Consider the following 25,618-nt stretch of genomic DNA (forward strand, 5'->3'; position numbering starts at 1 on the left):
TGTGTATATGTATATATATATGACATCGTTAGTTTGATTGGTCTTTTTAACTGTCCAGTGAGGAGGGCGGGTCTTTTAAGTAGAGTCTGCAAACTGTTGGCACTGGGATGTGGCACCCGCTGTAGTATGCGTCCCTTATTTTTTTGTATTAAAAGTGGTAACCCTACCTGGCAGCTAATACTTATGTTTGGTCATGAAGTCGTCTAAAATCCGCCACATGCCCTCTTGTAATTGTGATAAGCAGATATATATAGCCAAATTCTCGCGCTTCGTTGCGGCGAAGTACTGCTTTTAATTTTTTAAGAAGAAAATAAAACCTTTTTAAACGGATCGAAAATATACCAATAACAATTTGTTAAGGATCTGTTTTTTTGTGAACCTCGCTTTTCACAGCTGTCCCGCTACGGCGTGTGTTTCGTTTATTTGACAGTATGTAGATCGTGGTAAATAATTTCATGGCATTCGTTTTCTGAATCACAATCTGACTGTATGGATGGTTACCTGCCAGGTTACGCTTGTGGTTGGTCAGGAAGTCGCCTTACATCCGCCACGTGCCCTCTTTCTGTTCCCAGAAGCTGATCATAGAATGGTTTTAATAGTTTACTTTCAAATAATGCCAAGAGTATGCGACACGTGTTTCTCCTTAATTCTGGGCTCATCAGGCATACACACTCACTGCATCCCCTCTCGAGAATCGAATATCGTCAGCGCCAGAGTTGAAGCCCCTAACGTTGCGGTCAGCAAGTGGGCTAACATCCGCCATGTGACGTCTTTCAGTTGCGAGAAGCAGATCATAGAATGGTTGAAACTGTTGCCCCTAACGTTGCGCTACGGCGTGTGGTTCGTTTATACCTCGTGTCTTCTCATTAAACTTTTATCTCGCGAATATGTTATTGCAATCCGCAGCGGGAGCGTTTCTATAAACTTAATTTAAACTTACGTTTTACACCGTGCTTTGTTTCCCTTATGAACATGCTTGTATGCTTCACTCGCTCCCTTCTCAATTGTTTAATGAATTTTTTGTTCTTCGCTGTTTGCGGCTCCTCCTTCATTTGTCCCTACTGCATTCACAGTCTTTTCACGTTATTGCAATCCGCAGCGGGAGCGTTTCTATAAACTTAATTTAAACTTACGTTTTACACCGTGCTTTGTTTCCCTTATGAACATGCTTGTATGCTTCATTCGCTCCCTTCTCAATTGTTTAATGAATTTTTTGTTCTTCGCTGTTTGCGGCTCCTCCTTCATTTGTCCCTACTGCGTTCACAGTCTTTTCACGTGATTACGTGGGAGGCGTGATGACGTGACACTCAACTCCTCCTCCCACGGCCATCGAGCTGCCGTCCATTACAGTATATTGTGAAAAAAGAGGTTCCAGTTATGACCATTACGCGTTGAATTTCGAAATGAAACCTGCCTAACTTTTGTAAGTAAGCTGTAAGGAATGAGCCTGCCAAATTTCAGCCTTCCACCTACACGGGAAGTTGGAGAATTAGTGATGAGTGAGTCAGTCAGTCAGTGATTGAGTGAATCAGTCAGTGAGGGCTTTGCCTTTTATTATTATAGATTACACCATAGAATGCACAGTGTAATAGTAAACTAATGTAAAAACATTGAATAAGACTGACACAAACTCCCAGGCTTCCTGCTCAGCTGCACGCGCAGACTCTCTCTCTCTCTCAGCAGCACACAAGCCCCCCCTGTAACATTGCAGCAGTTCGCGCTATAGCATTACAACCCAATCGCTGTAAACACACTTTTTAAATGAGTTTTCAGCACAGGGGGAAAAAAAAGGAACCTTTGAACAAATCTGAACTTTATTTAAAAGCCAACCAAGTTCACGCGAATAGCATTACAACCCGATCGCTGTAAACACTCTTTTTAAATGAGTTTTAAGCACTGGGAAAAAATGAACATTTGAAAAAAGAGAAAAGTAACATTGCAACACTTCTCATAATTAAGTCTCAATAATTCTCACCACTCTTCACTTGCTTAGAAGCCATGGTTAACTGCAAAAGCACACGAAATACTGTAGAGCACAAAGAGTTCACAGGTAAAGCACGCACGTCTGACTGAGAACAATGAACAGGGAGAGGCTGAACACGTGCTTAAATACAGTAATCGGCGCGTACGAAGAAGGGAAATGAAATAGAGCACAAAGACTTCACAGCGAAAGCACGCACACACGGAGAACAATGCAACACGTGCGGAAATCATCGGCACGCACAAACCGAAAGGGAAACTGGCTTGTTCGCATACCGAGTGTGTGGTCGTGAACCGAGGCAAAAGTTTGGCGAACTTTTAGGTCGTAAACCGAGTTGTACGTGTACCGAGACGTTCGTGAACCAAGGTTCCACTGTATAAATATAAAATTGGCTAGGTAGTTCGACCGTATAAATGTATACAGATTTTTGTAGTTGCAATATCTTGCTGATACTTCAGAAACATAGTTGTGAAAAATCAGACACAAGTACCATAAATATAAATAACTAACATAAATAAGAACTGTAATGTTGAGCAAGTCTAATACTCTTGGATGAGAAATTTGTATGGGACCCTCCATGAAAACCCATCCCTCCAATTTCCTTTAATGCAGTGTGGCTTCTCAAGGCCTGGAATCTATTCCAGCAGTATCAGTAGAAATTAAAATATCTGTATGAAATTAAGATTGGTGGATTTGTACTTCAGCTGTGCCATATTTATTGCAAAAAGCATAGCTTATCAGTGGCCAACAAAACTATTTTAACTTTATCTAATAATCTACATCTAACGCCTTACCTTTTACTCTTGCTGCTGATTTAATGGTTATTTTCTAGGTTCACATAAGTTGGCTGGTTGCCCTCCAAGTCTTAAGGGTATTGGAGCAGACATTTTATGCTCTTGTGGATGCCAACCTACTTTAGTCACCTTTTATGGCATGCAAGGGAAACACTGACCTTATTCTAAACCCAGGCCACAGGGCACCCATACATCTAATCAAAAATGCATCTTAGACTGTTCTTTTTGGACATTATCTGAGTTTGGTACATTTTCATTCTGCTTGAGCTGTTTGAAGGTATTTTCCCTGTCATAGGTACACTGCTAGTGTGTGTTTGTTTTTACATCAACATCAAAGTAATGAGTTCATTGCCTACATTCAAAGCTGATTTATTACCACATGATTGATTGCATGTTTAAATTAAATAGCTTACTACTTTAAATGCATGAGATTTCCAAATCATTATTTGCATGTCTTTATTGTAAGGTTATTCTGAGGATAATTTTGCATCCTCATTTATGTAAAATCCTTTTGTGAATGAGGATGTACCATTTATGTTTCTATTAATTTATGTAATTGTAGGCCAACACACACAAAATATCTATCGGTGCTTCTGTGATCAGAAAGGCCTGATGAAAACTGAGAGAACTTGTGTAGAGTAACAGATGAGCTAAAGCCAGTCAAGTATTATGACAGCTGGGTAAACATTGTTACACATTCAGATCTATAAAAACACATAAATTACAGTTCCTGTTCATGACAGGATCTGTAAGGTGAGGAGTCAACCAAGATTCATTCATTTCAGCACGAAATGAAGGTTGCAGTAGACTAAAAAATAATGGATGATTGAAAAAATAACATCTGATTAATACTGATTTCTGAAAGGTGTAATCAGTATAGAATAATAGTGGTGATATAATAATGTGGGTTATATAATGTGACATAAATTTAGTTTTTTGAAGAAAAAAGCTCTTAAATGCCATAGAATAGTTGAACGTCATGGACAATTTGTTTTATTGGTCCATGGCAGCAGTGCACTAATCTAAAACAAACCAGATTAACATTTAGAAATACCTCAAAATGCATTTTAAGATATCTGGAAATGCATTTAAGATATATTAAAGTAAATTACAGATATCTAAAAATATGCCAATTTGAATATATCTAAAATGCATTTCAAGATACCTCAAATAGATTTTAAGATATCTTGAAATGATGCACTTTCTATTTTGATATACCTTAAATGCATTTCAAATCTGTTACTTTGCAGTTAGAGATATCTCAAAATCTATTTGAAAAAAGCCTGTAGTCATTCTGAGATATCTAAAAAGCAATTCAAGATATCTCAAAATCACTTACCTGTTCTCAATGGGACTTCCTGTCTTTTTTAAGATATTGTAGCAGCAAACAGCACTGACGTCCCAGGAGGCTCTGCAGTACTGCACCTAAAATTAGACTTTTAATTATGATTTTTTTTCATGTTGGGTTTCAAACAGTTATTATGTTTAATTTTGGTTTGTAGCTTTAGCCAGTGGGAATGTTTTATTGAATTTGGGGGGGGGCATGAGTTTGCCTACCACCATTAACCGATGCTGTCTGATCTATGCGTCCCAGTATTGGGACTAAGGGGGTAGGCTTAATTTAAATATGGCCATTTGTAGTGTTTGTCCACATTACTTGAATGTACAACACTACAAGTATTAAGAAAAGAGTAAAGAAAAAGTGTTTTTCTTGACAAAATGAATGTGTGTTTGTCACACTGGTGTCAGAAGCAGGACGATAATTTTGAACAAAGTAATATTGAAATGGACGACTCAAGCAAGAAAGCACAATACTGGCGAGAGGTAAAAAGGTGGCTAGATTGGAAGCACCAGGCTGGGGAGCGAAATCCTTCTTGGAACCATCTCAGGTGAGTGGCGGTACACCAGCACCACCCAGACCTGTATAACAAATGGGTTTTTGAAGAGGCGGCAGTACATCTCACTTGGTCACTGGATGGTAGTGGAGCTCAAACCTGCCAAATGGGGAAACCACAATGACCTCACTACTGCTCTAAGCGAGACAGGCTAGCGACTTGACAGTGCATGGACTAGGAGACCATCAGAACATTCACAGTGGATATTTGGCATTATGCTTGCCTTGGATACTTGTCTTTTCCCACCTCAGCTCAAAAAGAATTAGTGCTACAGGCTTTCCTGCACACCTTAGCGCCCGAGAGGCTCTACCTTCAAGTATGTCTAGGCCTTGCTCACTTACCCAGGCTATCTCCGAAGCTGAGTGGGTGGAGAACATTCTAAGAACGAGTGCTAGAGAGCCATATTGCAGCCATCAAGTCCACATTATATCGCAGTGCAAAGAGTGTGCAGTCGAGGAAGGGCTTGACACACCAGAGACATCTGTGCAAACAGCAGCATCCAGTGTGAAAAAGGCTACCTGATGCCTCCACTGCGCGCAAAGATGCAGTAAGCCCTGTGATTGCGGGAACACTACAGAAACAAGCGCTGTAATGTTGGGAAACTTCCAACAGATGGTGTAATTAGGGAAACATTATCTCTGTTAGCTAGTCCCCTCACTATATAGTAGGTGGGGCAACTCGGAGGCACACAAAGACTTCATCTTCCATGTTACTTGGGAGGTAAAAAATGATGTGGACTTGAGGATACAGGATCAATCACTTCTCTGGTGCACCCAGGTGTGCTACATCATACAGCATGCAGTCAGCCTGGTGGGTGTAGGCCAACGAATGTCAGATTGCACACTATCACTAGAACTCCAACAAAAATGAGAGGGAGGTGAGTCCTGGCTTTATGTTGCCAGGGAATTAGAGCAGAGCATGAGTTTTGGCTGGCTTACATTCACGATAAATGCAAATTAGGACTGGACTTTCTTATTGGAATAGAAGCCTGCTTGAATGCCTGTAAAGGGAAGCTTGATTGTAAAAGGATATTCTACCCAGCTGTGGCGTGAAAGGCAGCCAGTTGACGAAACACACTTAATTCTCCAGTCACCAACAACTGCACCTGGCACTGTTCACATCTACCACCCAGATGAAACACCCTCACCCTGTCACTCATCGACGTCAGCTAGAGGTGCCAGCCAGCCACAACCTGCTGTATTGCCTTCAAATGCAAGTTCTGACCATCAATGGCCAACGCTGACCACACTGCCAGCCAGTTAGTCCCTATCATCAGCTTCAGATGCCTGCTGACTCCAGCCGGCTGTAGTGCTACTAAGTGGGCAGTCAAAACCGTCACCCAAAGGTTCCAGCCAACTACAGACCACTGTGTTACTAAGAACCAGCCCCTCTCCAGGTCTCCAGCCCACCATTGAAGAACTCCATAGTCGCAGCAAAGCTGGGTTGGAGCTCAGCCAACAGCAACAAGTTGATGAGCACCTCCAGGAATTTGCCAACACCTTTGCTTCAGATGACAAAGACTGTGGCCGCACCAACTGGGGACAGCACATGCTTGACATGATGACGCAGCACCAATCAAGCTGTGCCAACATTGCCTGCCTTTTGCCAAACATAAAGCAGCAGCTCGGCAACTATAAGAAATGGCGAAGGCTAGCAACACTGAACCATCTGACAGTCCATGGTGGGCAGCACCAGCTGTATTAACCCAGAAAAATTATGGCAGTTGGCACTTTTGTGTGGACTACAGGCAGCTTAATAATGTGACCAGGAAGGGTTCCTATTCAATTCAATGAATTGATGAAGCACTTGATCACATTGTGGGTTCCCAGTGGTTTTGCTCACTTAATATGAGAAGTGGGCACTGGCAGCTGGAGCTGTCACCAAAGTCTAGGCTGAAAACAGCGTTCTTCTTGTGTGAGCATCTGTGGCAATTCAAAGTAGTGCCACTTGCCTTGTGCAATGTCCCCTCCATCTTTGAGCGCCTAATGGAAAGGGTCCTACCTGGCATTCCTCAAAGCGAGTGCATTGTGTACTTGGATGCCCTTCTTGTCCATTCCCCCACATTTGAGGGAGTCATCCGAAATATGAGAGGGGAATTCTTGGCCATTCGAAACGCTGGCTTGCGACTGCACCCTAAAAAGCTGGGAGCCAGCATGCCAATGTCTATGGTCTGTCTCACTGCTCTTGTGTGGCAACTGAATGCAACCACTACTCACAGCTAGAGGGAGGTGAACCACTTTCCACAACTGTATCTTGTCTCTGGCCCGACAAAGGGGCCACACTGGTAGCACTGGACCCAGTTGAGGTAAGCAGAGCTCTGATCCAGGGCTTTCAAAGCTTTGACAGTGGGTTGAGTCTGGAATTACCTAAGATCATGGAGAACTGTCATAGATGGGTCCCACAGCAAAGGCAAACAGGTCTCAGCTTAACAGCCTTGCACTACACAGCAACATTTTATATTTCAAATGGGTGGAGCCTTCCCATGGATCAAGACTCTGGCAGCTCATGGTTCCTCCAGCACTCCAGAAGACCGTATTCCAGACAGTTCATGGCCTGGTGGGAGCAGCACACTTCAGAGTGGCAAAGACCCTGCAGAGGCTACATGGAAAGTATTACTGGGTTGGATGATGAAAGGAAATGGAGCTGTATGTGGGGACTTGCACCACCTGCGCTGCCTACAAGTGGCCTGCAGATTGCTCCCACACCCCTTTGCAACAATACTAGGTAGAGGCACCTATGGATAGAATTGGTTAAAACATCCTTGGCCTTTGACCATGCACTGAGGATGGAAACCACTTTGTGCTTGTTGCCATGGACTACTTCACCAAATGGCCAGAGGCTTTTCTGGTCCCTGTCCACAGTGCCACCACAACAGCTGAAAAGCTGGTAGCCGAAATGTTTTGCCACTTTGTGGTACCAGAAGAACACCATAGTGATCAGGGAGGAAACTTCGAATCTCAACTGTTCATAGAGGTCTGCCAGCTAATGTGGGTGCAAAAGACTAGAACTACTGCCCTACATCCCCAAAGCAATAGGTTGGTGGAGTGCTTCCAATGGAATTTAAATACCCAACAGTCTATGCACACATCCACCCACTAATAGAACTGGGATCAGCATTTACCACTCTTTTTATGGGCTTACCACTCGGCTGTTCACTAGTCGACCAGATGCACCCCAGCAGTCCTGATGTTTGGTCATAAGCTCCATACAGTTGACCTAGTCTTTGGGTGGCCTCCTGAAGAGGAGATTCCTGGTGCACCTGGTCTGGAGTATCTGACCACACTCTGAGACCGGTTGGAAATGGCTCACGAATTTGCTAGATACCACCAAACTGAAGCCGAGACCCACCAGAAAAGAGCTTATGACCACTGATGTCCGGGGTAGCCTTTTGCTCCCAGAGACCAAATATGGGTGTTTAACCCCTGCCACAAAAAGGGATTGTGCCCAAAGCTTTCCAGCCAATGAGAAAGTCCAGGTATAGTCCTGGAGAGAGTGTCTAAAGTACTGTATAGGGTCCGGATCCCAAAAAGGAACGAGTTAATTGTGCTCCATCAGGAACTGCTGGCACCTTTCAAACACAGAAGGGCACCAGAAGTCAAAGACGTTCCACCAATCCACTTGGCAACACCAGAGCCAACACCCTGCCTGCTGAGCCTCCCCACAGACCCTAGCACCTACGATATCCTCTGTGATTATCCTCTCCATCAGGATTTTATTGTGGACTGTAGAGATGACTCGAACGACTGAACCCCCTTGGGTGGGAGCTATGACGCGACAGATGGCACTGACGTCCCAGGAAGCTCTGCGGCACTGCACCTAAAATTAGACTTTTAATTATGATTTCTTTTATGTCAGGTTTCAAACATTTATTGTGTTCAATTTTGATTTGTAGCCTACCACCATTACAGTAACTGATGCTGCCTGGTGTATGTGTCCCTGTATTGGGACTATAGCCATTTATAGTGGCTGTCTGCATCACTTGAATGTACAGCGCAACCATTATTAAGAAAAGAGTAAAGAAAATGTCTTTTTCTTGGTAAAAAAAGTGTGTCTGTCACAGTATTTTGAAATGTATTTGAGATATCTCAAAATGAGCAGAAAGTTATTTTGAGATATCTTGAAATGCATTTCAAATATCTGAAAATGGACAGGAACTTATTTTAAGATACCTGGAATATCTTAAGATGCATTTTGGATATCTTAAAATGGTCTGGATGTTATTTTGAGATATCTGCAAATGTCTTATTAAAATGTCTTTAAAAGTTTATTTTAAACTTATTTTAAGATATCTAAATCATTTTCTGATATCTACAGTGCAATTCTAGATATATCAAGTACATTTCAAGATAATTCCAAATAATTCCTTTGAAAGAACAGGAAATTGTGATTTTGATGCAAGGTCAATTAGAAACATCTCAAAATATATATGAGATATCTTGAAATAGATAAGCAGTATTTTTGAGATATCTGAAAATTATTTGTGATATCCTGTAATGCATTTGAGATATCTCACAAGGTAATGTATAGGTATCAAAATATAAGGCAACATATTCTGAGATACCTGGAATTGAGTTTCAGACATCTTAAAATGTGAACACATTTTAAGATATCTGAAATTCATTTTGAGATATCTCTAAATGTTAATTCAGACTAATCTGCAAATGGGCTTTTCCAGCATGATACTATTACATGACCCAAAGTTTGGCAAGCAGAGTAATACATGACAATGAATTTAGTTTAGTGTAGTTGATACCAAAGTACGCAAAAATGTGGCTATTCTTTGCATACTCTATATCAGTGGCATTTTTGGCTTGAATATTGTTGTTGGGCCATAACAGAATTTTCCTTTATCTGTCCAGAAGGCTCTAATATTAACACTAATCTACCTACCTAATAACACCTGTCCCTCTTTTACTAATGACTAGAAAAGTTCATGCACCATTTGCATTACAAAAAAAATCAATTAGAAAATAGGATGATGTTGAAAGGTTTGCTTCAATTGCTGTTACAGTAGATCATCTTCATCTGACAAAATGCAGAAATATAAATTTAAACAACAAGTAAATGTAGTGCTATTATTGTGAATTAGAAGTATCTACGAGCAACAACAGCAGAGCCACATACAGTAGTGGTAGACCAAGCAAAATCAGGATCACTCACAACACAGTTCCAAACTGTCTCTGAAAGCAACAAGAACTGTGTGTCATATGTGTCATGGAATAGGTTTCCATGACCGAAGCAGCTCCACACAAACTTATGATCACTGCAAAATGTCTTTTGCTGGTTTTAGTGGTGTAAAGCATGCTGCCATTGGACTCTAGAGCAGTGGAAATGAGTCATGAATCATTCTTCACTATCAGTCTTGTGGACGAATCTGGGTTTGGCAGATGCCAGGAGAATGCTGACTTTAAGACTGCGTAGTGCCTACTGTAAAATGTATGCTACTGCATATAAAGCCATTTCATGCAGTTGTGTACTTGCAAATTTGTGGCAAGAGTTTGGACAAGGCTCTTTTCTTTTTCCAGCAAGATTGAGCCCACGAACACAAAGCCAACTCCATAAAGATTAGATTTGCCGTCAGTGTGGTTTTGAGGATCTTAAATGGACTGCATAGAGCCCTGACCTCAACTCTAATGAACACATTTGGGATGAATTGGAATGCAAAATGTGAGACAATGCCTTTAAGTCCAACATTAGTACCTGACTTCACAAATGCTCTTTTGGCTAAATTGGCCATAACTCTCCATACACAAACTCCATATTAACACCCCTGGTTTGGAATTGGATGTCCATCAAGATCATAGAGGAGTGATGGTCAGGTGTCTGCAAACTTTTTCCATAGAATGCATAACTTTACTGCTAACTTTGAAGTTTGTCACACATGTTATAAAAACATTTAATTCCAATGTAGTTATCCTCAGAATTTGCTTCTAGTTTATGAAATGTAATTATATTAAGATGATATAAAAAAGTAATACTATTACTGAATAATATTTTATTTTATATTTACATATTTTTTTTGTAAATAACATGACTCATAATGTCTCATAAACTTGTGTCCTATTGGATGAATCATAGCAAATACTTTTTTTTTCCAGTCTTAGGATACAAAAGCCGTCATAACAAGACTTCCTGTTGCAGGTGTCAACCTGCATTTACTACTGTTTGTTTTGAATCTTGAATTTACATGTATATAATCTAGAATTGTTTGAGCATGACTAAAACTTGTTTTGTAACAGTAGACGCACCTTTATGGCAAAAGAAGCTTCAGGGCAATTAAGGGTGACTCAAAAAGTTTAAACATAGTTAATTTCACATAAGCATAGAGGTTAAGATAATGTGGATACTTTTGGAGAAAGTTTGTAATTCTGAGGTCTGAGGTGGGACAAAATATTGCATAAAACAGACTTGCTACACAATAAATGGAGGATTCCTAAGTGTACTTAACAGAAAAGGACATCCTGTCAGTAAACATTGTATGTTCTTAGCACTTAAGAGGGAACAAGAATATAAATTGAAATGTGAGAGAACATCCATGATCTCCATGTCTTAAAGCTCTTTGAAAATAACCTTATATCACAGTATCTACTATAAAAAACCCACAAAATAAAAAATAGAAACAGAAACAATATTATGTATAAATTATTTAAAAAACAAATGGGGCTAATCCATTAAAGGAATATGTTAAGCACAGGAATATATTTAACACAAGACTTTATACTACCCTTGGATGTGATGACAACCCTTTACACATTCACTCACACTAGGCTTGTGAACCAACCTGACTGTGTGTCTTTAGATTGTGGAAAGAAACAGCAATTTCTGATAGAACCATCTGAAAACACATTGAAATGATGTATTAAATACACATTGCCAATACCATGCCCAGCTGGGACGGCCCTTTGACACTGGATCCAGGGGAGCATCCATGGGATGCACATTACGTCCCCCAGAACACTTGGTGGCAGCCGCCCGGGTTGCATCGGGGCCACAATTGTGGAACACTGGAGCTCATCCCTGTTGGGCTCCGTGGTCACCGCCTGGGGGAGCTGCTCGGCTTCCAGAGCCCGTGTGGGCTGTAACGCAGCCACACCCGGAAGTGCAGCCTTAATTAGGTTAATTATCACCTGAAACACTTCCGCTGTGAGTCTGTGTTGGGTCAGCGCCTATAAAGCGCCTTATCTCACAACATATAAAGCACCAGTGCCAAGAATTAAACTGGAACCCAAGTACTGTGAGACAACACTGCTGTGCTGCATCACTTGCCTTGTACTTTTTTTTATTGTTTATATTTAGTTAAATAATTTGTGGAAACAGGTTGTCAAGTAAACCTGGAAAAATTTTTAATTTAAATTAAAAAAAAAAATTCAAGTCATTGTTCTTTTTGTACCAGTTTTTTGCCTTTACTTTAAGCTTTTTTATGGGCAGTGCATTTCATATTCTTCACTGTACTGTCTTCAAAAAATCCAATTAAATAATATTTATTTATGTAAAACAGCTGTAAATGACACTGTAGCATGTTAATTTTTACATGCCTGGACAGTGTGCCTCAAATTCTATTGTTGTTTTCTTTTAAAATAGTTTTACATTTCATTGAATATATTTAATTACTGCAAAAACTGGGTGGAGCATGAAAAATAAGTAAAGCTGTCAAAAAAGGTCATTTTGCCAATTCACCTGGAGCATTCGAGTGAGATTGTTTTTAAAATTGTATTGAAATCACTTTATTAAGTTACACCAACTGTGTAAGAATCAAAATATGTTTATTAATTTTCATTAAACATTAGAAAAAGACTGAAAGTAACAACTGGCAGAGTGTGCTGTTTACAAAACACGTTTAAAATATGTATAGGTAGGAAAAGATCAGCGTAAGTAACATAATTACAAGTTTAGATCTAATTAAATGAAAAAATTTAAGTTACAGTCTGATATATATTAAACATTATCTGTATATAAGTTTTTTCAGTTGAACCACTTCCATTCAAGTTGTTAAATAATCCAAATGTAACTCATTTTACAACTGAATGTAAAATATTAATTTCATTTTTTTAAATTATTACAATAAAGCATGAAATAAAAAAAAGTTCTTAGGGTTTAGTAATCTTGGAAGGTATGCATAATGCTACAAAGTTACAAAATGTAAAAGCCCATTAGACATAAAAATACTTCAATTTTTTTGAGGCCATGGATGGCAGTACTACTTCCACATTAGCTGGTCGTTATTTCAGTGAAAAATAAGTGATTTCTAATCATATCAGCCTGAGTATTGTTAAAATGGCCATTACATTACATATTTCACTTTTACTGATTGTCAGGCCTATTAGGGGTGTATGACATAATGTGCCAAGTTACTGAAAAATGAAAAGATCACAATGACTATATGGGAGAAACTGGTACTGCTAATGGTCACTGCCAGTAACTCTTGGTCAGCTCTTGCTGTTAACAAAAAGCTGTCTCCAAATTGTTCTGTTAACTATTCTGCTTTGGACAATGGGTAACCATGTAAGACGTTTAGTTTTCTGAAGACACCAAGAAATATCTGATTTGGCAACTAGCATGATCCTTTTAAACCGTTTCACCAATTCATCTTGACAGACGTAGATGAACACCTCTGTAAATGTAACCGGTCACAATTCATTCGAGCAAATAAATACATTCTTTTACTTTTATTAGTCTGGATCATGTGTTTGTTTTGAGTGATTGAGACTGGTGGGTAGACATTTATTTTTAAATAGGTACATAGACTTTTATTGTCCCAGAGGGACTATGTACCAAAGCATTAAACAAAATAAAGTGGGAAAAAGCAAGAGATCATAAATAGGAATATTTATTTTCTTGAAATTAACCAGTGGTGTTTTTGGCATGAAAATTCTGGTGGTGTCACTTGGACCTGGAAGAGAGACACTGCAAGTGCAAGGTGTCTGCGGAAGAAGTGATACAGCCATCCTCAGAAGCGAGTACAGTGTGTGTGTATGTGTGTGTGTGTGTGTTTGAGAGAGAGAGAGAGAGAGAGATAAAGGGAGAAAGAACATAAAGTACTAAAAGAGCAGCACTTAATGAGACATGCTCTTCTGCTGAAATCTATTGACCTGGGTACATGGATGGCAGTGAGTCTCAGGAAGGAGCCTGGATTAGATTGCTTAACAGAGTTTGATAGAGTGAGCAGATTACTGTTCTCTGCCCTCCTATAGTGCAAAGGAAGAGTAGAGCAGACATATTTACTCCTAGAAAAAATGACAGAAATGACCAATCAAGGCTAAAACTTTACCACTGTGAACACAGACTCACTATATTTCTACATGTGCATGAGAAATGCTGTACAGCCGGCCCAAAAAAAATTATCACAAAAGTGCAAATGATTATTAACATCATCAGTCTCATCTAGTTACGATCCCTGCATTATGTTTTAGAATCTAATAATAAAATGCAACTTATTTTACGTATAGTGCTCTTCAATGATTTCAGATGCAGAGCGCTGTTAACAACTCTCAGTTAAAATACAAGTATAGGTAATGATAATTACTAAATGTAGAAAAAACAAGGTAGAACTTATTAAACATAAATAGAAAACAATAACATCTGCCCATTAATTATTTGATGGACTATGGCTAGTTGAAAATGATGGACATGAAAATCATAAAAGAGACAGTCAAAGATAAAGTCACAATCCTGGAGACCTCAGCCTACCTGCTCCTGGTATTCTATTGTGGGCTGCTCAGTCTAATAAAAGAATCTTTCCATACTGTGATTTCAATGCTTCTTTGTCCAAGGTGACTTTTCCATATGCCAGACAGCAGTCTGGCAGTAGAGCAGTGGTACCAAGTGGGACATCTAGATACCAAGAAGAGAAACAGAATGGAAGAGGGTTAGTAATGTTTAAAAATAATGTACTACTTATATTTCTGTACAAATGACTAACAAACAAAAATATAGTATGCATAGCTAATCAGCAACTCTATTCAGGTTATATTAGATTAAAGTAGTTAGTCTTTAGCCTGGATTTAAAAGCTGAGGCATCTGTTATATTAGCATGCTGATCACTGCACAGCTTTGGTGCCCTGTAACTAAAGGCTCAGTCTCCCACTGTTATTTTATTATCCTTGGAACCTTAAGTAGGTCGGCATCTTGAGATCTCAATGTGCACTCTGGTTTGAAAGTAAAGATGAGCTCATATAAGTAAGCAGGGCCTTGGCCATGTAAGGCTTTATAAGTTATAAGGAGGATTTTGAAATCACCCCCAAGCTTAACAAGGAAGCAGTGTAAGAACTTGAGAACTGGAGTTATGTGTTTGTATCTACTTATTCCTAAGAATCTACCTATTTCACAGTTTTTTAGGTACTATAGAATTAGCAAAAATACATTAGAACTTTCCTCAAAAGCTCCTGAGATGTACTGGTGTTTTGTTTACCAGGGCCATAAGCCAAATTTAGTTAAACAGGCCTTCAAGATAGCCCTTTTACACAAATCAATAGGCCCTGTTAGCATCCAAAACCCAACAAAGTTCATAGTATTTACAAGCAGTCTCACAGGGTCTGACATACAGTGCATCCAGAAAGTATTCATAGCGCATCACTTTTTCCACATTTTTCTTATGTTACAGCCTTATTCCAAAATGGATTAAATTCATTTTTTCCCTCAGAATTCTACACACAACACCCCATAATGACAACGTGAAAAAAGTTTACTTGGGGTTTTTGCAAATTTATTAAAAATAAAAAAACTGAGAAATCACATGTACATAAGTATTCACAGCCTTTGCTCAATACTTTGTCAATGCACCTTTGGCAGCAATTACAGCCTCAAGTCTTGTTGAATATGATGCCACAAGCTTGGCACACCTATCCTTGGCCAGTTTCGCCCTTTCCTCTTTGTAGCACCTCTCAAGCTCCATCAGGTTGGATGGGAAGCGTCGGTGCACAGCCATTTTAAGATCTCTCCAGAGATGTTCAATCGGATTGAAGTCTGTGCTCTGGCTGGGCCACTCAAGGCCATTCACAGAGTTGTCCTGCAGCCACTCCTTTGATATCTTGGCTGTGTGCTTAGGGTCGTTGTCCTGCTGAAAGATGAACCATCGCCCCAGTCTGAGGTCAAGAGTGCTCTGGAGCAGGTTTTCATCCAGGATGTCTCTGTACATTGCTGCAGTCATCTTTCCCTTTATCCTGACTAGTCTCCCAGTTCCTGCTGCTGAAAAACATCCCCACAGCATGATGCTGCCACCACCATGCTTCACTGTAGGGATGGTGCCAGGTTTCCTCCAAACGTGACGCCTGGCATTCACACTGAAGAGTTCAATCTTTGTCTCATCAGACCAGAGAATTTTCTTTCTCATGGTCTGAGAGTCCTTCAGGTGCCTTTTGGCAAACTCCAGGCGGGCTGCCATGTGCCTTATACTAAGGAGTGGCTTCCGTCTGGCCACTCTACCACACAGGCCTGATTGGTGGATTGCTGCAGAGATGGTAGTCCTTCTGGAAGGTTCTCCTCTCTCCACAGAGGACCTCTGGAGCTCTGACAGAGTGACCATCGGGTTCTTGGTCACCTCCCTGACTAAGGCCCTTCTCCCCCGATCGCTCAGTTTAGATGGCCGGCCAGCTCTAGGAAGAGTCCTGGTGGTTTCAAACTTCTTCCACTTACGGATGATGGAGGCCACTGTGCTCATTGGGACCTTCAAAGCAGCAGAAATTTTTCTGTAACCTTCCCCAGATTTGTGCCTCGAGACAATCCTGTCTCGGAGGTCTACAGACAATTCTTCTGACTTCATGCTTGGTTTGTGCTCTGACATGAACTGTCAACTGTGGGACCTTATATAGACAGGTGTGTGCCTTTCCAAATTATGTCCAGTCAACTGAATTTACCACAGGTGGACTCCAATTAAGCTGCAGAAACATCTCAAGGATGATCAGGGGAAACAGGATGCACCTGAGTTCAATTTCGAGCTTCACGGCAATTTATTTTTAATAAATTTGCAAAAACCTCAAGTAAACTTTTTTCACGTTGTCATTATGGGGTGTTGTGTGTAGAATTCTGAGAAAAAAAAAGAATTTAATCTATTTTGGAATAAGGCTGTAACCTAACAAAATGTGGGAAAAAGTGATGCGCTGTGAATACTTTCTGGATGCACTGTAGGTATAGATTAGCCATGGCAGACAGTCGACCTGGTTCCCCCAAATTAATTCAAAGACTCATATTTGCATAAAACATACATTTTTAAAAATAATTTACATTAAAAGTTATCCATTGTAGTTTATTAAATACACTTTCTTGTGAAAATAAAACATTTGCTTAAGTTAAATGTATTAAAATGTAATTTTGTAATCATGTTAAGTTCAGGATAAGTGTGCAGGCTGCTATTGATATTCAAACAAAGCTACAATTTTGCAGTCAGTTAGGTGCAGAAGATTTTGCCTCGGCTAACTTCATAATGAAGATGCCCAAAATGGATATGCACAATTACTTCTAGACAGTCTTCTAAAGCTAAACAGTAGAAGCCTCATTCACCTAATTAATTAGCCATTTCCTCCAAGAGAACCTTCAGGCCAAAGGATGTTGCAGTTGCTGCTGAGGCATGCCCTTTTCTCACAAAGAATCACAGCCCAATTGACCTTGGTGTGGAAACTCAAGGCCCTCACCATCCCAATCTAACTTTTCCAGGTGGATTATTACTACAAAAAGTAGATTATTTTCAGTATACAGTAATCCCTCCTCCATCACGGGGGTTGCGTTCCAGAGCCACCCGCGAAATAAGAAAATCCGCGAAGCAGAAACCATATGTTTATATGGTTATTTTTATATTGTCATGCTTGGGTCACAGATTTGCGCAGAAACACAGGAGGTTGTAGAGAGACAGGAACGTTATTCAAACACTGCAAACAAACATTTGTCTCTTTTTCAAAAGTTTAAACTGTGCTCCATGACAAGACAGAGATGACAGTTCAGTCTCACAATTAAAAGAATGCAAACATATCTTCCTCTTCAAAGGAGCAAACAAATCAATAGGGCTGTTTGCTTTTAAGTATGCGAAGCACCGCGGCACAAAGCTGTTGAAGGCGGCAGCTCACACCCCCTCCGTCAGGAGCAGAGAGAGAGAGAGAGAGAGACAGATAAAAAAATCAATACGCGCCCTTCGTGCTTTTAAGTATGCGAAGCACCGTGCTGCATGTCGCTTCACGAAGCAGCTGCACAGAAGGTAGCCAACGTGAAGATAATCTTTCAGCATTTTTAGACGAGCACCTGTATCGTCTAGGTGTGCGAACAGCCCCCCTGCTCAATCCCCCTACGTCAGGATCAGAAAAAGTCAGCGCAAGAGAGAGAGAGAGAGAAAAGTAAGCTGGGTAGCTTCTCAGCCATCTGCCAATAGCGTCCCTTGTATGAAATCAACTGGGCAAACCAACTAAGGAAGCATGTACCAGAAATTAAAAGACCCATTGTCCGCAGAAACCCGCGAAGCAGCGAAAAATCCGCGATATATATTTAAATATGCTTACATATAAAATCCGCGATGGAGTGAAGCCGCGAAAGGCGAAGCGCGATATAGCGAGGGATCACTGTACTGATAATCAAAATTACTCAGTACAGCCATCACTTTCAGATAAGCTGTGGTGATGATGTGCGTGTGAAATATAGAATCAATGACTGGAAGAAAATCTGAGACATTAGTTAAACATAAACCTACCAAAGCTGAGACATTAGTTAAACATAAACCTACCAAAGCCCACTGTACATCATTCAAAATGTAACAGGAATTTAAGCAAAGTCAAATGACTGGCTCTATTATAAGTCAGCTCATAAGAATCCATAAACAAGCCTTGGTAGGAAACAGAGAATACCTAGTTAAGGTCTTTGATATGGCTAAAAACCTTGCAAAACTGGGTTACCATTTCGGGGACACAATGAGAGATAAAGAATCATGCATTTAGAGGAAATTTTCATGAAGTGTACAGTTTACTTGGTAGGTACGATTTAAGTTCCAAGCAATTCTGTCTACTCATTTTCATTGTACGAGCCTAGAGTGTCAAAATGAAATAATTTACGTTTGCACAGATATGATAGGTAAAGAAATAGCACAGGTTGTACATACTGTACAATGTGTTTTTTCATAGTAATCATTAATAAGGTGCAATCTAGCAGAACAGAACAGCTCTGTGTTTGCATTTGATATGTAAAATTGATATATATGATAATGATAATATCATATTAATTAACAATTAATTCATAATTGATAATATGATATTGCACATTAGAGAACAATTGCTGAACTTTGTGGACTGCTCATCCTACTGAGATACTGAAGGTTTTTAAAAAGAAATTAAGAAAGCCCAACAATGTCATGGAATAGAAAATGTGCCCGATGTAGGTCAGTCATATGAGGGAGCAGCAGTAATGTCTGGGAGAGTAACTGGGGTGCAGTAGTGAATTAGAGAAGACCATCCTGCTACTGTGTACATTTCATGTGTGGCACATAAGCTAAATTTGGTACCTATTCATATCTATACAAAGAATAAAAAAAGCTTTACACTGTTCTTTCAGAGCCATGCAACCTCCAAACATTCACAGATATGCAAAAAGCTCTTTGTTTAAAAAAATACAGAACTAGTTCAACCAAGTAACAATAGGTGGCCATGCAAATGGAAGTGTATCTATTGTTTAAACACATTACTCTGCATTGATAAAGTTCCTCTAAAACTTAGATGACGAAAATGAAAAATGGTTAGTTGAAGCTGGTGGAATTCTTTCAAAAATGTCAGAACTCGAGTTTATAGTCTGTTTGATTATTTTTGGATGCATCCTGGGTGTAATTCAGGTGGATCACAAAGTCCTTCAAAATATTGATACCACACTGGCAAAAGGTGGAAAATGTTATTGAAAATTTTATATTTCATTTCAAGTTGAAGATGGATGGATGGAATACAGCATGGTCAGAGATCAAATATTTCTCTGGACACAATAGCATTATAGTGTTAGAAGGTGAGTCTGAATCTTTACTTTTCAAATATAAATGCAGTACACCTGCTAGATTCATTGACTACGCTGCCTCATAACACTAGACCAGACAGAGACAACCAGTAAAGAAAGTATAAGAGAAAATAATGCGAAGTTCTGTCAAAATGTATTCATTTCAGCTATAGAGTCTATTATTAATTAGTAGGAAAGGCAGTTTTAAACAGAATCGCTTTCAATTGCAGATGCATATGATCCAGTTTTAGGATGTGACAAAATCAATGCTGGACTTATCACTTCAGAAATGGATATTTTATCAAGCAGAAGACCCATGAATGTACTTTAAAGCAATCTGAAATACTATCTTAATTATTACAAGCTTGTGCAGTTCTTCTTTACTTTGCCCATTGGACCTGCCTTTTCAGTTGCATTCTCCAACATCAAAGGAGAGATTCTCAGTCCTTGCATCACATTGAACTGCATTTGACTGCAAAGCTTGTAGAAGAGTACATTGTTAAAGTGAATGCAAACAGAAAAGAGAACTGTCTGGTTCTGCATTGAAAAAGGTAAGCACAGTTTGTTAATATACTTAAAACTACACTCTATTGACATGAAATTTTCACCAGATGTTGGTAACAACCCAAGTAATTCACAGAGACAAAGAAATCAAAACAAATAAGTCCATAAATTAAGTTATGTGTAATAAAGTGGAATGACACTGAGAAAAAGTATTGAACACATGAAGAAAAGGAGGTGCAAAAAAGGCATGGAAAACTAAGAAATCAGCTGAAATCTGTCAGTATTTAGAAAGTAATCCTGCCTACTATCAGTGCAAATTAATATCAGCTGGTGTAGTCCTAATTGATGGACTATAAAAAGGTTTCTCATTACCAAGGTGTCACAAGAGAAGCATCTCATGATGGGTAAAAGCAAAGAGCTCTCTCAAGACCTTAGAAACCTTATTGTTGCAAAACATACTGATGGCATTGGTTACAGGCATATTTCTAAACTTCTGAATGTTCCAGTGAACACCATTGGAGCCATAATCTGGAAGTGGAAAGAACATCATTTCATCCTGAACCGGCCACGACCAGGTGCTCCTTGCAAGATTTCTGACAAAGGAGTCAAAGGAATAATCAAAAGAGCTGTCCAAGAGCCAAGGACCACTCACGGAGAGCTTCAGAAAGACCTGGAATTAGGTACAGTTGTTTCAAAGAAAAAAATAAGCAATGCACTCAACTGCCATGGCCTTTATGCGCGCTCACCACACAAGACTCCACTGCTAAAGAAAAAGCATGTTGAAGCTCGTTTAAAGTTTGCTGCAGAACATTTGGACAAGCCAAAGAAATACTGGGAGAATATTGTCATAGTCTGGTCAGATAAGACCAAAATTGAACTCTTTGCATGTCATTGCACACACCATGTTTAGAGGAGAAATGGCACTGCACATCACCCCAAAAACACCATACCAACAGTGAAGTTTGGATGTGGGAACATCATGGTGTTGGGCTGTTTTTCAGCATATGGTACTGGCAGATTTCATATAATTGAAGGAAGGATGAATGGAGAAATGTATCAGGACATTCTTGATAAGAATCTCCTGCCATCCACCAGGATGCTGAAGATGAAACAAGGGTGGACATTTCAGCAAGATAATGATCCCAAACACACAGCCAAGGAAACTCCCAATTGTCAGTCACTGACTTGAATCCAATTGAAAATATATGGAAAGAACTGAAGATCAGATTTCATTGAAGAGGCTTCGGAACCTTCAAGATTTGAAGTCAGTTTATGTGGAAGAATAGGCCAAAATCACACCTGAGCAATGCATGCTACTAGTTTCTCCATACAGTAAGTGTCTTGAAGCTGTCATTACCAATAAAAGCTTTTCTACTAAGTATTAAATAAATTTCAGCAAGCATGTTCAGTACTTATTCCCTGTGTCATTCGACCTTATTACACATAATTTATGGATTTATGTGTTTTAATTTCTTTGTATGTGTGGATTACTTAGGTTGTTCCCGACATCTGGTGAAAATTTCATGTCAATAGATCCATTAGAAATATATTTACTGAGAAAAACATTGATGCATTCAATACTTATTTTCCCCGCTGTATGCTCAGACACCACAAATTTATTATAGCCATTGCCATGGCTTTATTTTGTATTTAGTGTGATAATTTCACAGATTTCTGTGTTTTTATGCTGTATTTAAAAATTTATTACATTATTGAATTTTTTGTCCTCTAGTTAGGCACATAATGTTCTTTTTATGAGTGTAGGAGGTCATATTTTTTTTCCACGTAGGTGTGGGTCCGCTAATGGACTTGTGTTTATAACTAGTTATTATTTATTTAGCTTTGATTATTATCTATCTGAAGCCACAGTTGTCGTACTTTTCTGTATATATATTTTGTGATGTGTGGGTCAAAGACTTGCACGAGAGAGAAGGAGGTGAGTCCAGGTTTCCAAAAAAGAAAAGCTCAGCTTTGTTGTTGTGAAGACAGGAACATTCTCAAATCTCATTTATTCAAACAGGAGCTGTCACTAAAACACACGCAGCATGCAAGCAATGACAATGACATCATCCTGCAGCCTTCCCTGTCCCAAAACAGAATAGGAAACACTCTGTGTTTTATGAAGGAGCCGTCTTCATGAGCACATCTCTGAGACAGATAAGGGCATGAGCGCCTGCAGGGACCTCATCTGGCTCCAATGGAAGAGGAACGTTTCTCGCCTGTTAGGGATCCATCTGTGCAAGACCCCACTTCAGATACCACTTGTGATGTGTGGATCACAGACTTGCACAAGGTTTCCAAAAAAAACTCTATTGTTTTGAAGACAGGACCATTCTCAAAGCATTTATTCAGATGAGAGCTGTCACTGAAACACACACAGCATGCAAGCAGTGACAATGACATTGTCCTGCATTCCCTCCCTTCTCAGATCAAAAGAACAGATAGCCCTCGTGTGCAAGAAACTGAGAGCAAGGCCAGGTCACTAGCCAGTTTTAAATGTTCCCTGTCTCAGCCATCGGGCGACAAATGCATTACATGGTGAATTTGCACCTTGCCATTTTGGTGCACAGCACAGTTGGGGGGTTGTTTGGGTCTCAATATATATATATATATTTATAAAATCAAGCATGAGCACTTAGAGGACATCTTTAAGGCACTGAAAAGGTAGGCAATATTAATCCAAACAGAGAGGGGGTGCTGTCATTAACAGCATCTCCATTTTCACTCGCAGATTATAGGCTCACTAGTCAGATGACGAGTGACCTTTTATATACTTCAGCCCATAAAGCTTCTGTCCCTTCTGCCACTAAAAAGACCTTGAAGCAACCAAAAGTTGCTATTAATTCAGAACCTGCACCCTAGGGGGAAGAAACTTGCCCACAGGAGCATCACTTGTTTTGATAGCAGCATGCCGTATTTTTGCACTTGATAGTGCATTTTCATTTTGCATTTTTTTCATTCATCCAAAAGTAAATGGGGTCACCAGCTGGTAGACCAAGCCTTTTTTGTTCTAACTTGTCTTATTTTCTGTAATGTATATATGTTTTCTTTTTCTTAATATTTTCTTTATATTTTATGCATTGAAATGATTGTGATTAACAACAACAGTTTGAAATTTGTTAAAGAATTCACAGGTAGCTGTAATTGTTTTCTTGATAGTCACCTTATGCAAAAGAATCAACTTTCTGATGCAACCCACTTGGAAAAAAAAATCTGTGAAGTTGTGCCAAAGTTCCTCTTTGTGTTATATGAATTTTAATCAGTTAACTGTAAAGCTGACAGCTTAAGCCAAAGGGAGTGTCTGGGAATATTTTCAAAGGCAACAAACAAGTAAAAACGTAAAAGATTGGGGAAATTAAACATTTCCGAACAAGTTAATCACCTTCACGTCAACCAATGGATTACTGAAAGTAAAAAAGATTGCTACCTGCATTGTTTTTTTTATTAATGTGTGTTCCCTTGTAGCATTTATTACAACAGTATAAAAGTCATTAGTAGGTCAGAAAAGAATTGTGCTGTTTGGTTCCAATATAACACATGAATAGAAATTGTAAAATCACATATGTTGTTAAAAAAATTGCATCTTAATATTTCTATGATGTCTTCTTAAGTTTCCAGCATTGCAAATTAAACATTGCACCTTTTAAAGTGCAGATTACAGCAACATATTAAAGGTACCCGTAGAGGCATTCAATTCCTCCCCATGGCCAGATCTTTCCTTTAATAAAAATGTTCACACAGAGAGCTACTGGAAGTATTAGAATAATGTTAACCATAAAAAACACCCCTACCTCCTGATGTTTATTGGGGGGTCTCTGGTACATCTGGTATTCACTTCCAGCTTCTCAAATGTGAGTCAGACACAACAATGGTAAATGTGTAGCATGATTAGACGAGCTCATATGCAATGCATTACATCCAAATAGCTTTTTCAGTACTTTTACAAATGGAGACACATTGTTGTAATGTAACCTTTGTTCTAGGGATTGGTTTCAATTAGTGAAGAATACTCTACATTATTTAGGTTCTATTCTGTGTGGAACACCTTTTAAAAAAATTGGCTCCTAATAGCTATGGCATACTGTTATGATTAAAACTACCTGATATTGACACTTTATGTCCTGGAATATTTTAATCTATATCAAAGTGAGAACCACTGAATGAGTTTACATCAACTGGCGATAAAGGTGCTAGGCAACCCAGAAATTACCAAAAATAAGTAAACACAATAAGAAAATAAGAAAAAAATAAGAAAGCGTAAAATATCTCACTAATAAAAATGACAAAAAGACATGCTGTTTTTACTTGGCATTTCTAACAGTAAAATATGAGTCCCTGTTTACTATTTAAGATGGTTCATCTACTTTCACAGTCCAAAGCACTTTTTCATCACCTGTTCAATATAACACTTGTAGGAAATTCACTTTAAACTTCATTCATAGGTTTAAAAAACATTGATATTACCTCATCGTCAGGACAAAGTAACACTCTTGACCCATACCTTATCCTTATGCTTATAAAGCCATTTTAATAGAGATAGCTTCAATGGACCATTGTGTTCCAGGTCTCTTGGTCACTTTTAGACTGGCAGTTTATGATCATTGCAATAGATTTGGTGATGTTTTAAAGAATCAAAGGGTGAAATATAAAATTTGAAAAGACAAAAGATGCTGAAATAAAAGGTATTATCATCGATAGAAAAGTCAGATAGGAATGCTTTGTGGTGTAGTGGTTAGTGCTGCTGCTTCATGGATCCAGTTTAGATCTTGCACTCAATCTTTGTCAGTGTGGAATCTAGACATCTGTGTAGATCTGGGTGCTTTGTTTTTCCTCAAAGATCCTTAAATTCAAGCCAATTAGCTTAATTAACAATTCTAAACTGTCCCAGTGTGAGTGTGGACATATGCATTAATGGGCCCTCAAATGGACTGGCACTGTGTTTAGTGTTATTTCTTACCTTCACTCCATTCCCCGAAGATGCGAATCTGAGTTAAACAAGAGGAATGTTATGTTAGAAAAGCTCGACAAGTCACGAAAAGCTGAATTAAAATGAACTTTTCCTTTCTTAGGTGCATTTGTATATTGTGTGTAAAGAACCTAATGCAGTTGCAATGTCTGTCTGTCTGTCTTTTCACATGAAACAACTCGGGTACCAATGGACCCTTTTGGTGAAACATGGCACACTTGTTCTTCAAAGACACATGTTCAGAAAGTTCCATTTTTGCTGAGATACCTTGAATGCTGTACAAAGTTTTGAAATTGCAAATTCCCTACTGATGAAGACAGGTGAATTGTAAAACTCATCTGTTTTAAAACAAAGAAAAATTCAATGCAGCATCAATTTACAGATTAGTTTACTATTTCAAATTTACCCTGAGAGAGATTACTTCAACTTCTATATTTTTAATATTTTCTTCTTTTCCTTGTTCAACAGCTTCTGATGAAAAAATAATGAAACATACAAAGAAACACCAAGAAAGTTGTGTGCGCCTCTT

The sequence above is a fragment of the Erpetoichthys calabaricus genome, chromosome 3 (assembly GCF_900747795.2).
Source record: "Erpetoichthys calabaricus chromosome 3, fErpCal1.3, whole genome shotgun sequence".
Taxonomy (NCBI): Eukaryota; Metazoa; Chordata; class Cladistia; order Polypteriformes; family Polypteridae; genus Erpetoichthys; species Erpetoichthys calabaricus.